A 16,463-nucleotide genomic window follows, 5' to 3' on the forward strand; every position below is an offset into this window, starting at 1 on the left:
ATCAGAAGAAAAGAAAAACCCTTACCCCTTACCTTAGGGTAAGGTTTTTTTAATATAAATGCAAGGTTTTCATCTTTCTGAGAGTTGGTCATGCTTTTGTTTTTTGTCAGTTCTTTTTAGTGGAGAAAAAGACTAAATGTTACTTTACTGTCATCTTATTGCACAGTAAAGCAGAAGCTGCTTTTGCTGAAAAGTGAGTCATGCTTTAGGTTTTCCCATGTTTTCTGGAGCGTAGATGTTTACTAGGAAAATACCATGCACACTCCCTAAAAACAAACAGCAATAACCCCACATATTGATACCGCCAACTTTACACAGCCTCCTCTTTTTTAAAATGTATTTACACAAGGCTGTTATAGAGATCCATCAGTCTTGAAGTGTGTTGAGCCAGGATCACAACTTTGTTTTCTTGTGGTATTCAAACACATCATGAGTGCAGGCATGGTAAATAAATAGATGCTGCAAATTTATCCAGTACACTGAGTGGTTCAAAACATCCATGATGGGCTGGAAAAGAACTCTATTCATGACCATCAATTAATATGATAATGATGTGTGAAGGGTTTGTTAACAAGCCACTACACAAGTACCCACAGATACAGTATTAGGCCTGCTTGGAGTAACTAATGGAATAACTTTACTTAACTTAGCAGTAAATATTCAGGAGGCGCTCATGATTTTTTTTTTTTTTTTTCCGCTTGGTGTGAAGAGAGAGGCCGGCCCGTCCATTAGAGGAGCTGAAGAGCTGTCACAGTGAATATGAGGTCGTTTTTTGTTGGAATTGGGTTTGGTTTCAGGGGATGGGCGGTGGGGGATGTGGAGAAGAGGTATTAATTCATATTTTGAGGATACAATCTTTGAACAAAGCCAAAGGCATGATAACATACCTGGGTTCTCTAGAGAGCATATTGTGAAGCTGTGACCCCTTCTGAAAATAGGCAAGTCCACTTCACGGGTTTGTGGATGGAATACAATGAGTCTCTATTCATGATTGGATGTAACAACTGTATTTCATTGCTGCAGAAAATAGTAATAATTAAAAAAAAAACACTTTTGATTATACATTTTAAATGAAAATAGGCCATTTGAATGCATTTTCCCTCAACCTGCTGTTGCTATGTTGACACCAAGATACATTCAAAACAAAAACAAAACATGGAACATAATCAATTGGTGTCACGACAAAAACAACGAAATCATTTAACGTGGATTAGGGTATACTTGTTTCTTCTAATCTTGGCAGTCATTTTCTTATTTGAATTATTTTTCTGTGCTTTAATATTGCTTGATTTACCTAGTATAGCAGATATTTTTGAGTAGAAGTAGAAAAGAGAGGGAGAAAAACAAAGCAAAGAGATAAATAAATAAATAAATAAATAAAAGTATATGCCAAACAAGGGGTAAATAAATAAAGGATAACTTAAAAAAATCTCTCTTATCTCTCCTAGTCTTTGCTTCCGCAGTGATACTAATTCACCTTCAATGAAATGGCATTTAGAAACATATTGACACATTCAGATGGATTCAGCTGGATTTTGATCTATTGCTGATTGTTTTTCCATTGGTATCTGTTGCACAACAGAAAATCTAGTCATTGTGAGGTACTGATATTTTCCTATTTTTCCTGGTAAGCAGTATTGGGTTTTTTTTATTTGTAATGTAATGTACACTCAGCAACCCATCCTGATGGAATAAACAAAAATGTAAACTTTTTTGCAAATTCATTAAAAAAGAAAAACTGAAATATCACTTGATCATAAGTATTCAGACCCTTTGCTCAGTCAATACTGAGCAAAGGGTACCATAATAATCCATGTAAGGATTATGGGGGCCACTGTTTTAGGAACCTTGAGTGCTGCAGAAATTCTTTTGTAACCTTTTTGTAACAGATGGGAAATATGAATATAGAAATAATGTCACAGCAAACGGACTGAATATTTATGACCATGTGATATTTCAGTAGTTGTTTTTTAATAAATTAGCAAAAATTTCTAAGTTTAATTTTTTTCTGTCAAGATGGGATGCTGAGTGTACAATCATGAAAAACGATTTTTTGGATTTTAGCAAACGGCTTCAATGAAACGAGTGAAAAATTTAAAAGCGTCTATATGTTCGCTTCAGCCGATCTTTTCTTGTGAAATGCGCCAATGGTTGGGTATTTATTGCTTGAACATGTTTTTATTTTTGTCAAAAGTCACTTATTTTTCTATTTTCCACCTTGTTTAATGCAGCAGAAACACAGCATTAGATCTGGTCCTTACAAGAAAAGTTTGCAAAAAATAAAAAATAAAAATGCTTCTCAGCTTCCTTTGTCTTCTGAAGTTGTCACATTTTGAATCATATTCCTAGCTCAGGCATCGCACTGAGCATGCACTTAACCCACCTAGGAGGATAATTATCTCAACCAGGAGTTGTTCTATTCCTTAAAATCTCAATGTAGGAGTGTGTGATGGGCTTGGTTTTCCCAGCCGGGTAAAGCAGCGTGTGCTTGTTTATCCTCAGCCTGCGATCTCTGCACTCCCACTGCTCTGAATGGCAATATTACCTCCTGGTGCTGTTGGAAATGGAGACAATTATCTGTTTAGATATTACAAGATGGGCGTTTATATTACCAGAAGAAAAAGCATAGAGCTGCTACCTGGATTCTGTTGTTGCCTTTTTTCTCACTAATTCTACTGTTCCATCATTAAAATGATGGAACATTTATCTAAATGGATGTTATGCATTGGGTAAACTCATTTAGCTCCCGGGGCTCTTTCAGGTGATGGGAATTAATGATGTTTGGTAGTTTGAAGCCAAAAATACCTGTCATTTGTCACCACTCGCCATTGATTTACGGTTCCATTGATGATATGTTAATTGAAGTGTAATGAATCACAATAATAGGGTAGTTATGTGGGAATGGTCCATTTCTGCAGATTGTTCCAGACTTAGTAGAGTTCTCAGTGAGCTATGTATTGACTCATGTTTTCAACATGACCCATAGTTGAAAGTGCTAGTCATGAATGTGAGCGTTTCTTTCAATCAAAATTAAAGCTGCAGTATGTAACTTTCATAAAATTATTTTTACATATTTGTTGAAACTGTCATTATGTCAAGACGGTATGCTTTGAGACAGATAATCTGTGAAAAATTCTATGTCCTCTGCCTTCTTCCAGTACTACCTAGAAACAACTAATCAGAGCCCGACCCCCTTAAATCTGGTTCTATTGTACTTCGGCCCTGGAGGTTTTGCATTCAGTGGAGTATGACGTTGAAGGTGGATGAGACTGTCTTGTTAATAAAATTCCTGTTAAGATTCCCCAGAAACCGTGGGGCAGTTTTACTCTTGGTTTTCCTGTCCTGTTGATTCTGAAGCATTTACCTCAGTTTTACCGTAAGCTAAAAATAATTCTCATCCGAGTGTTCTTTCTGAGCTGAACTTGTGCTTGGTCCTGCTGAACTACCACTGCGGCTTGTGGGATTTCCTCTACTGGAGCGACATGAGACACGAGAATCCCCTTGTTCACCATCTTGTCAACTTCTGATCGATTCATTTGGAAGAATGTTATTTACATTTACTGTTAATCTTTGGCCGAAGTGATTCTTGTAATCCCAGTGTAGCATAGATTCATCCTCTAGATCAACTTTAAAATCCTGAGATATTTGATTATGTACAACCGATGCAGACCAGGAAGTTGTGAGATTATATATTCAGGCTACCACAGATGAATAGCCCATAATTTAGGTGCAATCATTTTATTTGATCATTTATATGCAGTTAATCAGACCACAGTCAACATGTGTTTTTTTTTTTTTCACTGCAGGAAAAAGTTACATTTATTACTAACTGTAGACTGGTAAACAGCTGCTGCTCTGAGGCCATGTAACTTATAACAGTGAAATGTTGATGCTTTTCTAACCACGGGAGTTTATTGCAGTTTTGTTACCATTGTTTACATCCCGCTGTGTGCTAATGGCAATGAAGAATTGAGGACACCTCTTTTGCAAGCAAACCAAGAGGTTTGCAAGCGGAGATTTGATCCAAGCAGAGACAAGTTTTGAGCACAAGGACAAAGGTTTGAGAAAGAACAGTGAATATTTGAAAGAGCAGAAGTTTTGAGTACAAGCATTACAAGTTTTAAGAAGACAGACATGAATCCTGCTTTCAAACCGAAAATGTGTGCTCTTGAATTATGGCAGAAAAATTCCCCCCCATACAGTTTAGTGAGACTTAAGTAACGCATAAAACCATAATTTAAATAAGAATAGGTATTGCATTCCAGGGTGTGTTTATTTTATTAATTGTATTAATCTGGGACCAAAGTCTGAATTTCATTCCACAAACAAGCAAAGCTGATATGAGAATAAAAGATCCTAGAATCTTGTATTTCCTTGAGAAAGTAATTATTTAATTACCTTAATTTTAAGATTATGAAATTCTTTCAAATCTAGTATTCTTGAAAATCTTTGAAAGTTCAGACATATTGAATAGACAGCTTTGGTGTAATACATTGGGGTTTTTTTATCTCCTGAAAGTCTTGCTCTCTATCGCTTCTTCACAGCCCAAATAACTTACAGATATCTCTTGAGGAAACAGTTTCTTTTAAATAGCTTTATGTAGTCTCTGTGCTGACTTCATTTAAGCATCGCACTGATGCTGGAAAAAAAAGATTTCATTAATGGCAAAATCTACTGTTAAATAGATTTTATCGAACAGTAGATAATATCTGTCTGGTAGCATAGATACGCTACCAGACAGATACAGTGAGTATGGAAAGTAGACCCACTTAAAATTTCAGTCTGTTTCATTGCAGCCATTTGCTAAATAAATAAGTTCATATTATTTCTCATGGCTGTACACTCAGCATCCCATATTCACAGCATAAACAGAATTGTGGAAATTTTTGCACATTAAAAAAGAGAAAGTGAAATATCACATTGTCATATGTGTGACTATGTGAAATCGCTCAGGGTTTAGTAGAAGCACCTTTGAGCTGAGACAGCCACGAGTCTTCTTGGGGATGATGCAACAGGTTTTTCACACTTGGATTTGGGGATGCTCTGCCATTCTTCCTTCAAATCCTCTCCAGTTCCATCAGGTTGGACGGTGAACTTTGGTGGAGCCAGTTTCAGGTCTCTCCAGAGATGGTCAACTGGGTTTCAGTCTGGGCTCCGGCTGGGCCAGTCAAGAATGGTCACAGAGTTGTTCCGAAGCCACTCCTTTGTTATTTTAGTTGTGTGCTTCGGGTCATCGTCTTGTTGGAAGGTGAACCTTCAGCCTGATCTGAGGTCCTGAGTTCTCTGGAAGAGGTTTTCTTGAAGGATATCTCTGACTTGGCCACATTCATCTTTCCTTCAATTGCAACCAGTCGTCCTGTCCCTGTAGCTGAAAAATACCCTCATAGCATAATGCTGCCACCACCATGTTTCACTGTTGGTATTATATTGGGCAGGTGATGAGCAGTGACTGGTTTTCTCCACACATACCACTTAGAATCACCACCAAAAAGTTCAACATTCATCTCAGCAGACCAGAGAATCTTATTTCTCAGTGGGAGTCTTTCTTGTGTTATCTGGCTAACTCAATACAAGCTTTCATATGTCTTGCACTGAGGAGAGGCTTCCATTGGACAACTCTGCCATGAAGCTGGTGGAGGCATGCCTAGGTGGGCCCCATGTGGGGGAAAGGAGGGCTGATATATGGGTCCCATATGGGTTTGTCCGCGGGTTCCACGATGGCCCCACATGGGTTTGCCCATGTAGGGCCACAGCCCACATGGGCTCTACATGGGCCCTAAATGGACAAACCCATGTGGGCCACCACCATATAGGGCCCATGTAGCGCCCATGTGGGCTGTGGCCCTACATGGACAAACCCATGTGGGGCCATCGTGGAACCCGCGGACAAACCCATATGGGACCCATATGGCCTGCCCTCCTTTTCCCCACATGGGGCCCACCTAGGCATGCTGGCAGGGGGGCTGCAGTGATAGTTGACTTTGTGGAACTTTCTCCTATCTTGATCTTGGGGTTCTTCTCATTAAGGCTCGTCTCTCACAATTGCTCAGGACAGCCAGGTCTAGGAAGAGTTCTGGTCGTCCCAAACTTCTTCCATTTAAGGATTATGGAGGCCACTGTGCTCTTAGGAACCTTGAGTGCTGCAACCTAACCTTGGCCTGATCTGTGCCTTACCTTACCTTCTTTCTCTGAGCTCCTCAGGCAGTTCCTTCCACCTCATGATTCTCATTTGCTCTGACATGAACTGTGAGCTGTGAGGCCTTATATAGACAGATGTGTGCCTTTCCTAATCAAGTCCACTCAGGTTAATTAAACACAGCTGGACTCTAATGAAGCAGTAGAACCATCTCAATGAGGATCAGAGGAAACAGACAGCACATATGAATATAGATATGAATGCCACAGCAAAGGGACTGAATATGTATGACCATGTCATATTTTAGTATTTCTTTTTTAATGAATTTGTAAAAATGTCTAAATTTTATTTTTTCTGTCAAGATGGGATGCTGATTGTACATTCATAAAAAATATGATTTTATTGATTTTTGCAAACAGCTGCAATAAAACCAAGAATGAAAAATTTAAAGGGGTCTAAATATTTTCTGCACCCATTGCGTCTATTCCTGGTTGTATATGTTTTCATAGCTGATTGCAAAAGATTTGTTCTTCGAGTTTCTCACCAGCTAATCATGGCTGATCAGGTTGAAAATTCCACCAACTGCTGATTTTTTTTTCTATATTTAGATTTATTTGTTCAAATTTTCTAATATTCATGTAGTTTTATGTTGTTCTCTAGGTAACACACTGCACCTGATGGGAGTCTGATGGATTTTACAGAACAGTCAACCTGTTAGCTTTAAACTAGAACTGGACAGTGTGTGCTGTGGTATTTCTATTATTATTAACCTCACTTTACTCTTGTCTTAGATAAACACTGGGGCAAAACGCTTGGCCACAATTTTGACTGTCAAATTTAAACGGCCAAAAGAACAGTGAGAGAGAGGGTTTTTTTTCTCTTACATATTTGGATATGCTTTAATGCCTTTATTCAAATTCACCTGTTATAGAGCCCCAGAGTCACTTTTAGGTTTACCATAAAAATAAGATTTTGTTTCCTTCTCTCTTTTTTTTTGTATTTCATTTCCTGGGTTGAGTGCTCCTTTTCGGGAAGCTTGGTGCATGCAGATCAGGACCAGCCCAAGGAAGTTGAGCTAGGGTAGAGCAGGTAAAGATACAGGGTGTTTACCAGCACTAGTTGGGGGATGAGGGGAGGAGTGGGGCGACAAAGGAGCATCCACTAATGTGAATGGTTTTTGTCTTGCAAATAAACCACTCAGTCACAGACTGGGCTCATTGTTCACATGTTATCTTCAGTGGGTGTGTAGTTTTAGTTAACTGACAGATGGGAATGTGAGGGATGCTGTAGCACTGGGACAGACCTCAGGTGGTAGTGCTCCCGCTCTTAGTGGCCGGTATAGAGTGGGGGAAAAGGCAAACAGCCCAGGAATGCAGAGGATAGAGTTGCGCTGATGATTTCTCAGAACATATCAGACAGGTTTGTACACGTCACACGGCCTGATCAATATCAACTGCTGGCCTCGTTGGGGACTGTTTTGCTTTTCCTGCGCTCGCTGTTTCTGCCTCTTAAGTCCTCTGACAACAAATATTATTGCCATTACTTATTTTCCCCAAATCTGGATAATTCTCTGTTATTTTTTTCCGCAGGGTGAGGAGGCGCTTTAGTACCGCTGGAACTGGAGATTGCTTTCAGTAAGCAAGTCTTTGTAAAAGGTAAACACACAATCATTCACTAGACTGCAGCTTTTGCACAAGTGTGTAAGAATACTTTATTGAATTGGCTTAATAATTAACTGAAACAGTGTATGTGTGTGGGTTTTTTTCTCATGTTTGTGGACTGTATTTTTGTGTGTATTTGTGGGTGGGTGAGTTGGGGAATCGAACATGTGCACCGTTGAGGGTACGGACAAGCCGCCGTTCTGAAGCCATCATGGTGAGCAGTGAAGGGACAGAGGTTAGTTACAAGAAGGGATTGCTTTGTAGCCGCAGCTAGCTTCTTTCTGCCGCTCTGGTCAGGTCTTCACACCCATCACCGCTTTTGTATGGGAACTTTAGATGATCCGCTGTGTTGCCATGAAAGATTGAGGGAAGTGATCTGTGTGACAGCGTTAATACTCAGAGACGCAGAGGATCGTGTTTTTCCTTCAGTTCAGTGTCACTATTTACACTGTGTTTTGGAATAATTGCTTCTGTTTTTGTAGCCATTTTTTTTGTTTACATTTGTTCTGAAATGTAGATTTGAACTGATTTGATATAGTTTAAATTTAAAAAGCCTGCAAAGAGATGCAAGCACATGCTGCTGAGTATAACTTTTAGGTACAACAAGACTGGTGTCAACTATTACTTGAAATTTAAGTAATAATTTTCTATAATTCCTAACCTTAGACCAAAAATACTTGGTAAGGTTTTGTGTTTTTGCAGTGTAATAAGCATGCAAAAGTACATGTGTATTTAAAAAGTGATACAAACAGTTGCTGACTCAAGCTCTTAAGAATATATCTAGAAAGAACTTCAAATCCAGTAAAACTCATTTTGTTTTCAGAATTGAACCATCTTTTTAAAACTGATATCTGAAATATATATATATATATATATATATATATATATAATCTGTGTATTGCTGTGTATTGCTTGATTCCAGTAACCACCTGATTCCTTGTGCAAACAAAGTTTTCTCTATATTTGCAGTATTTCCTTTTTTTCTGCTGCTCTCCTTATTAATATTGAAGTTCCTTTTGTCTGAGCCACTTTTTATGGAAGTGTTATGAATAAACAAACAGCTGGATGCTCAGAAAGGGCGCGTTCAGCTTTATACTGGTATGAAAAATAGGCCCTCTGTAATAGTTTCCCTCACTGCATTTATTGGTTACTTAAAAAAAAAAGTAATTTCTTTATATCAGCATCAAGCTGAAAATTGCCATGTATTAGAATTAGGCTTGGTAAGCCTCTAATTCTGTGGCATTTACAGCCGGCTGTGTTTCCATGCATTTATAACACTTTGATTCTTAAGAGCTCCTTTAATCACTTGTGAGTCGCTCGGAACATAATAAACAACTCGCTGTAGCAAAAGTGCCACATGGTCGGGGGGATTGAGGGAGAGAGGTTTCCAGCTAGAGAGTTAAACGCTTCTGTCACTGGCAGTTTAGTTGCTGTGTTTTTCATGCGCCGTAAGCACCATAATCTACTCTTTGAGCTTATCTGCCTTGGCTACAAACAGTGTCAGGCGGAATAGACGCGGGGCGGCGTGAAAATGAAAAATTATCATCCCCGTACGATCGTGTGACACAAAGTGACGCTGTTGCTTCTTCTAGCCTTTTTTCCCCTTTTGATTGAGATCACAGGATGTGTTTGAGGATTCTAAACACCCTCTCACCTGGCTGCCGTCTGCTGTCTGTATCTGATGCCGCGCTCCCACTGCTCGCATCAGCCACTATCAGGACGCTGCTCTGGCAGATCGCCCGGCTCGACTGTTGTTGTTTGACTTAAACAGGTTACACACTTTTAAATGCATTCCTACATGCTGAATACAGTATCTCGGCCAGAACTCCCTTGAAAAAGAGGTTTTTAATCTCAGTGGGTTTTTATCCTGGTAAAATGAAGGTTAAATAATAACAATTGAAAAAGTTACACAGCAGGGCAAGATTTTCTGTTGCACCTCTGATGAGGTGGATGGAAGTGAGCTGATAATGCTGTGATCTCAGATTATTTAAAATACCTTCAAGGAGGGGGAAAAACAAAACGTGTCAAGTTTCAATCTATTTTTCTATCAGTGACAAACAGGCACGTCTTCTCCTGGTCAGAAATGTATTGACACATTCATAGAGTGCGGTCTGGCTTTTGATAATGTCAGTCAGCTAGCAGATGCAGACAGTTGACATGCCAGAGCTGCAGCGTGAGATTGACCGAAGTGGCAAAAGTAAGCAAAAATCCATCTGCAGATGAGCTTTTTTTCAGCAAGATGAGAAGAATATCACAGAAGGAAAAGAAAAAAAAGTGATGAATTCCTTTTAGTTTTGCTTCAGTTCTGGGTTTGATTTTTTTTTGCCTTTGGAGTCAAATAACTGCACAGTGTTGCATATGTGTGTTTTTGTAGACACACACGCACCCCAGCACAACTTTCACTTGCAGCTTTAAAAAATAATACATTTAATACTTTTATACTCCGTCACCTTTTTTTAGGGTTTGTCTTTGTCTTGTTATGATAAAACTATTTTTGTTTGGATTTTATGCCAAAAAAAAGTTTACAAATAAAAATACATACAGATATTTGTATCCAGTCCTCCTGAGTTGATACTGCTGCTGCAGTCACAACTGAAAGTATATTATATACTGCAAAAATACAAAATATAGTTTTAGTCCCTTTTCTTTTCTCTTCTCTTAGTACACATGAAATGAGACAGAATTAACTCACAAGTAGCTTTTCAGCAAGATACAGAAAGCTGTTTTAAGTCAGTAATTTCTTAATATTAATAAAGCTCTATTTCCACAGGCAGAGATTTTCTGTCTTGTAAAAATGTCTTTTAATAAGTGAAATAATCTGCTAGTGGAACTAGTAGTTTTTAAAGTCTATGTTAAGGCATCATTGACTGAAGACAAGCTCTTATATGTATTCCTCAAAAGTTACTTTTGTCCACACAAGAAACTAGACCAAAAAATTACTTTGTAAGATTTTATGTTCTTGCGGTGTACAAAAGTATTACCACTGAGGTTTCTTGGTGTGTTGTGATGGGTTAAGGACATTTCTTATGAGTTGCAGCCATTCTGATTTGGGTCATTTGACTTTGTTGCAATTCTTTGCATGACATTCTAAATATCAGTGTGGGACTTATTTTTCCTTCTCTGTTTATTTTATAAAACAAATCCCTTTTTAAGAATAAGTTACCTGGTGACGGCTGCCCAATGGACTATGGCTTTCAGCCGTTCAAAAATAAACTGCTTGCATCTTTCACTGCAAGATTAAGAATGAGGCTGAGAGAGAGAGCAGGAGCTGGAGAGAAGTGGCTGAAGACCAAACAAAAGAAGTCAACGTGGAGTAGACATAAGAGGAAGAAGGCTGCTTTCTGCTTTACTGAACACAGTGAGGAATTATTCATTTTCACCTTTGTGCTAAGGTAAAAGTTTGTTTTTAATGGCCTGGCCTGTGAATCAGCTCTGGTAACTCGAAAGGAGAGACGAAAAAAGATAAACTTTGTTTTCAGCTGCACACACACAAACAGGCAGTCGTGGAAAAAAATGATAAGGCGAAGACAGTCTATGGAGTGAACAGTTAGGAAAACGAGGCATCAGTGAAACATTAAACCATTTGGAGGAGACATTTCTGGAAAAGAAGCTTGAGATGAAGTTGAATTGAATTTAAAGACAAAAGAATGGAATTAGCACCTATAAATCACTTCTTATTTTTGCAGAATTATAGTCTTTGATCGCAACATGTTTGTTGATTTGGGAAGGGGATGGCTGAAGTCATTTTTAGTCCCATTATGATGGCATATTAATAATGATGGTATATTTGTAAATTCCTCTTGTGAAATGAACCACCTATTGCAATACTTAACCTCTGCTTTAGGTAAACACTTTAAGATAAGAATTAGTCACAGAGATGGTGCTCTAATGCTGCTTTAAAGATTCTACTGCTTTTAGCTTTTTTTAATTTTTCTTTCACACTAAAAATATCAATGACAGTTTTCAAAGAAAAAAAATGTGACCTTTGCTTCATATTTCGCCCTCTTCTCTTCCTGGCCAGTTCCAATTTTTACTGTTAATAAAGAAAAATGAGCATAACTATTACTAAACAAAATATTTCTTGTAAAGTAAAGTTTGTCTGGCAACGTGCTGCTCACTGCAGAAAGTGCCAAGTATTCATGGTCTAGTATAGTGCAAATATTGCAATATATTTGAAATAACACAAAATTAACTTACAAGAAACCTTTCAGCAACATATTGCAGCTTGTTTTAAGTAAATAATTCCTTAACAATGGGAAAAAGTGCTAGTTTAATTGACAGATTGTTTCACTTTTTTCTCTTTTTTTCTTATTAGTGAAATAATCTGCCAGTGAAACTATACTTTTAAAACAAGCTCCTATATCTTGTACAAAAATTACTTGTAAGTTAGTTTTATTTTATTTCAAGTGTACTAAGATATTTGTACTAAAAATAGACCAAAAATACTTGGTAAGATTTTATGTTTTGTAGTATAATTGATTTAAGTGTGTAATTTCATCTGGTATAATTAAGTTCAAGCTAATAATGTGAGCCCGTTAATACAAGGGTTTTAAGTTTGATAATCTATTTAGAAATTCAGACTAATATTTGGAAGCGGGGAAAGAAGTGGTCCCCAAATTGCACTGGTGGAGGTCATAACTAAAGACGTTTTTTGTGAGGTGGGTAGTGAGTCTCCATTCCTTTTAAATTGTTCACTAGGCAGCAAACTGAGCAGTGGAAAATAATATATTTTGACAGACTAAAAGAAATTGAACAAATAATTTGGAAGCATTGTAAACCTACTGCAACAGGCTAACCTTTAGCCGCTAATGATCCTACAAGCTAGCCATAAGGGCTATTTCACAAAATTAATAGAAAATCCATAGCATATGGATAAGTTACACCATAACTGGATTATTCTATATTGGTCACATTTTTTAAAATAAAAAGTCTTAATTTCTCTTCATCTGTCATATAATAAATTATTTTGTTCATACCTAGAAAATACATCCTCCTTCCTATTTTTTAAGGGGATTTTTTTTTCTATTTTAGGAATGTTGAGTCAAACTGTACATTGCGACACACCTATGTGGTTTCTTCTGTGGTTATCTCAAAGGTCAGCACTTATCCAGATAATTTCCTGCTGGTCATTGGTCCATATTTTTCAAGTGAAGTAGTTTTGAACTGACAGTCGAGCTGAAAACCAGGGTTCTGGTTTCACTTCCTGTTGTTGGGCTCTTAGAGGGAATCCACCAGTTGTTTTACCCCAGCTTTAGGTTTCATCTGAACTTGACCCACCATTGTGGTTTGTGTAAAGGTCAGTAAGAGATAAATAAAGAATTTTTGCAGGGAATGAAGTTTAGAATATCCAGTATCATGTTATGGGAGGCTTGAAAAGTAAAACTGCTTTTTTTTTCTTTCTCTCCAACAGTCTACTCCCACAATCACTTTTTATGGGGCAGTGAAAACTTATATAATATTTTTGTTGACATCATTCTTGTTATTTCTTGTTACTCAGCTCAAGTTTATGGGAACATCGATGGGGGAAAAAAGCTTCAAACTTGGCCTGCAGCAGCATGGACGTGGCCTGAAATTTACAAAAACCAGAAAAAAGCTCTTTCTAGCCAAATGTGGGTTTATTTGTGTCATCAAATGACACAAGTGAGGGCTTTTTTTTAAAAAAAGCTGATATTTATTGATGATTTTGTCCCTTTTTTTCTTCTCCCTCCCCGCTCTCATTTTAGCCTTGGCTCCTGTGTTGTTTTCAGAAACAATGTCTCTCTAGCTGAATAAAAAAAAAACAAAAAAACACAGGGCTCGGTGCTATGAAAACAGAAATGACAAACACCATTAGCTGAAAAGTTTCCATCTTATTGCAACTATGTTATTGTTTACTTTACCATACACATCCTAATATGGTTATCTCCCTGTCAAGGCGGGTCGGAGCAAAGCCAGGGGTGGGGGGACGCTTACAGCTGCCATTTAGACAATAAGAAACAAATGTCACAACTCGGCTACACAGACCGCCTTTCACAGGCCTGCAGTACTTGGCCTTCTCTGCCGCTTGGCTCGGCCTCCTGTGTGATTTTTATCTTCTCTCCGGTGTTGGATGCCCTCACAGTATGCCCCCCCCCCCACCTCAACACCACCTTTCTTTTCAGTCCCCTCTTGCTCTCTTCTGCCTGTCTTGCTTTATTTGTCTGTATCTCTCCATCAATCTCTGTCCTAGTCCTGTTGTTAACTATGTGCACACTGACGTAGGGGCCTCTGTTTGCTGTGCGAAGTTCTTTATCAGGAGGTTGGGGGAGATAGGTGTGTGTGTGTGTGTGTGTGTGTGTGTGTGTGTGTGTGTGTGGAGTGGCCAAGCAGAGGCCAGTTCAGCTGCAGATCACACCCTGTCACATTTGGTCTGCAGATATTCTAGTGATGCTTAAAGGCCATTTATAATAATTAAATTAAGAATACACAAGCTGAGAAAGGAAAAACAAGCTGAAGTGCTGCAGAGGAGGAGTATTAATTATTTTTATTTTAATACTTTTATACTCTTTAACCTTTTCCTCATTTTGTTGCGTCACTACGACAAACCAACAAGACATTGGGCAGTATTGTGAATTAGAAGAATTTCAAAACCTACAGTACACTTTCAAAAATGTTTAGAACTAATATATAAACATATATGTATCTGGTCCTCTTGAGCTCTCAATATTTTAGGGCACACTGCAAAAACACAAAATCTAGTTTTGGTTTATTTTCTATTGCATACACTCAATATTTTGTCCCATTTGTTTTGAAATAAGACAAAACTAACCACAATTAACTTTTCAGCAAGATATAGAAGCTTGTTATAAGTAAATTCCTTAATATTGATTTTAAAAACTGACAGATTATTTCACTTATAACAAGACATTTTTCCCATGTCATAAGAAAAAAACTTTATCAGTATTAATCAATCAATCAAGCTTATTTGTATAGCACAAGGATGTAACTTTGTGTTGCAAGTTGGTGGAGACAAGGAGACAAGGAGGAGCTGGGGGCGCTGATGCCCCCAGCTCCTAACCCTAAGACCTTTTCTTTTTTAGTGCTAAGAATAAAGCCAAAACTTACATGTGAATGCCAGACAGTCTTAGTCAATAAATTAGGATATACATTGTGATCAGGCTTGTCAGATTAATAGTACCTTTTGAAAAACCTTCTAGCAGGTATTAAACATACTACAAAATATAAATATGTTAAAACGTTAGTTATCTAATTAATCTATATAAAGTCTTTCACTTAGTGATGGAACTGCTAACAAAGGAACTTTCCAGTCATATTCTAATTTATGGAATCAGCCTGTATTTGCTCAATGCTTACCTACAGTTGAAAACAGTTTCACAATTCATCAATATTTGTTAAGAATTATCACATAGATGCCTTTTATTGTCTGATTTTATCAAGTGCTAAAAACATCAACAACATGAGATTCTGTAACAATCAAAATTTATTAAACATTTCAAAAACAGAACAGTATTTTTCTACTTGTGATTCTGACTCCACAGTTGTCCTTCAGCTGGTTGGCAAAACTTTTTGTCCTGCTGAATTACACATAGCAGATGAGATCTGATGTGTCCTTAATATTAAAGACGCAAAACCTTTTTTGGGTCTGGTTGGGGCAGTTGGTGAGTAGAGTGACCACCAATATTCCAGACTCAATACAAAGAAATAGCGCCTGTGGCACACTGCTGTGCACAGTAAGTCCAGTCCACTAGATCACTGAGCGGACTTACCATTTACGTTTTACAAAGGAATTTTAAAAAGCATTGACTGGCTGTTAATGCTTTGAATACAGTGTGCAGCTGCTGCCAAGTTACTGTACACAAATAGATGCAGGCACAAAGAAGGTGCAGGAAATATTGGTGGGGAGACGTCCACACCGGTCCTTCAGGAAGTTACACTTATGGTATAACACATTTAAGCAAAGCAGTTTAATGTGTCATAAAAACACATAAACATAGTCATAGAAGACACCACACAGTCAACAATTGAGAAAACCAGTAAACATTACAGTTTGTTAAGCGCCATCATTAATACATCAAAATGTTGGTTAATGTTTCATTTATTATGGTGCAACTCTGACTTACTGACTTAAGACAAACTGCTAAAAAGGTACTTGTAAGTTAATTTCGTGTTATTTCAGAAGTACTAAGATATTTGCACTAGAAACTAGGACGAAAATACTCTAAGATTGTATGTTTTTGCAATTTTATGTGTCGTCCATCTTTACTCTTCTACCTTCCAGCCTGAACTTTTTCCCAATTCTTTGCAAAATGACTAAAGATCAGACAGATTCAAAAAAACATATTCATGAATTCCTATTTTCAAAATCTTGCCACAGATTTTCTACTGGACTTAAATTTTCTTTTTGCTTGTTCTGCTTGTAACTCTGCTTCTATGATTGGGATCATCCTGCTGGAAGGTTAAACCCCCATCCCATCTGCAGGTTCAAGCAGCTTTTCTTCCAGAGTTTCCCTATTTTTACCTCCATCCATCTTCCTATCAGTTGTGGTCTCCTGCTATCATCTTGTATCAAAACAGGGATGGTTTGTTCTAGACTGAGGTGTTAGTTTGTTTAAATAAACACAAGCAACTTGTGTACAATAGACATGGAAAGGTTTTCTAGTTATATCAATCAATCAAATTTTATTCGT

General features: G+C 37.7%; 1 long non-coding RNA gene across 1 annotated transcript in view; it reads left to right on the top strand.

Annotated features, from left to right (window-relative positions):
- The first annotated feature begins 7,141 nt into the window (after positions 1-7,141).
- LOC106963912 (uncharacterized) overlaps positions 7,142-16,463 on the top strand; it is a 46,125-nt gene continuing 36,803 nt past the window's right edge. Inside the window, exons 1-2 of the long non-coding RNA XR_001428282.1 lie at positions 7,142-7,225; positions 7,726-7,791. This is a non-coding gene — a long non-coding RNA (uncharacterized LOC106963912). The remainder of the gene's footprint in view (positions 7,226-7,725; positions 7,792-16,463) is intronic.

The sequence above is a fragment of the Poecilia latipinna genome, unplaced genomic scaffold (assembly GCF_001443285.1).
Source record: "Poecilia latipinna isolate Pla-1442-1.1 unplaced genomic scaffold, P_latipinna-1.0 Scaffold1598, whole genome shotgun sequence".
Classification (NCBI taxonomy): domain Eukaryota; kingdom Metazoa; phylum Chordata; class Actinopteri; order Cyprinodontiformes; family Poeciliidae; genus Poecilia; species Poecilia latipinna.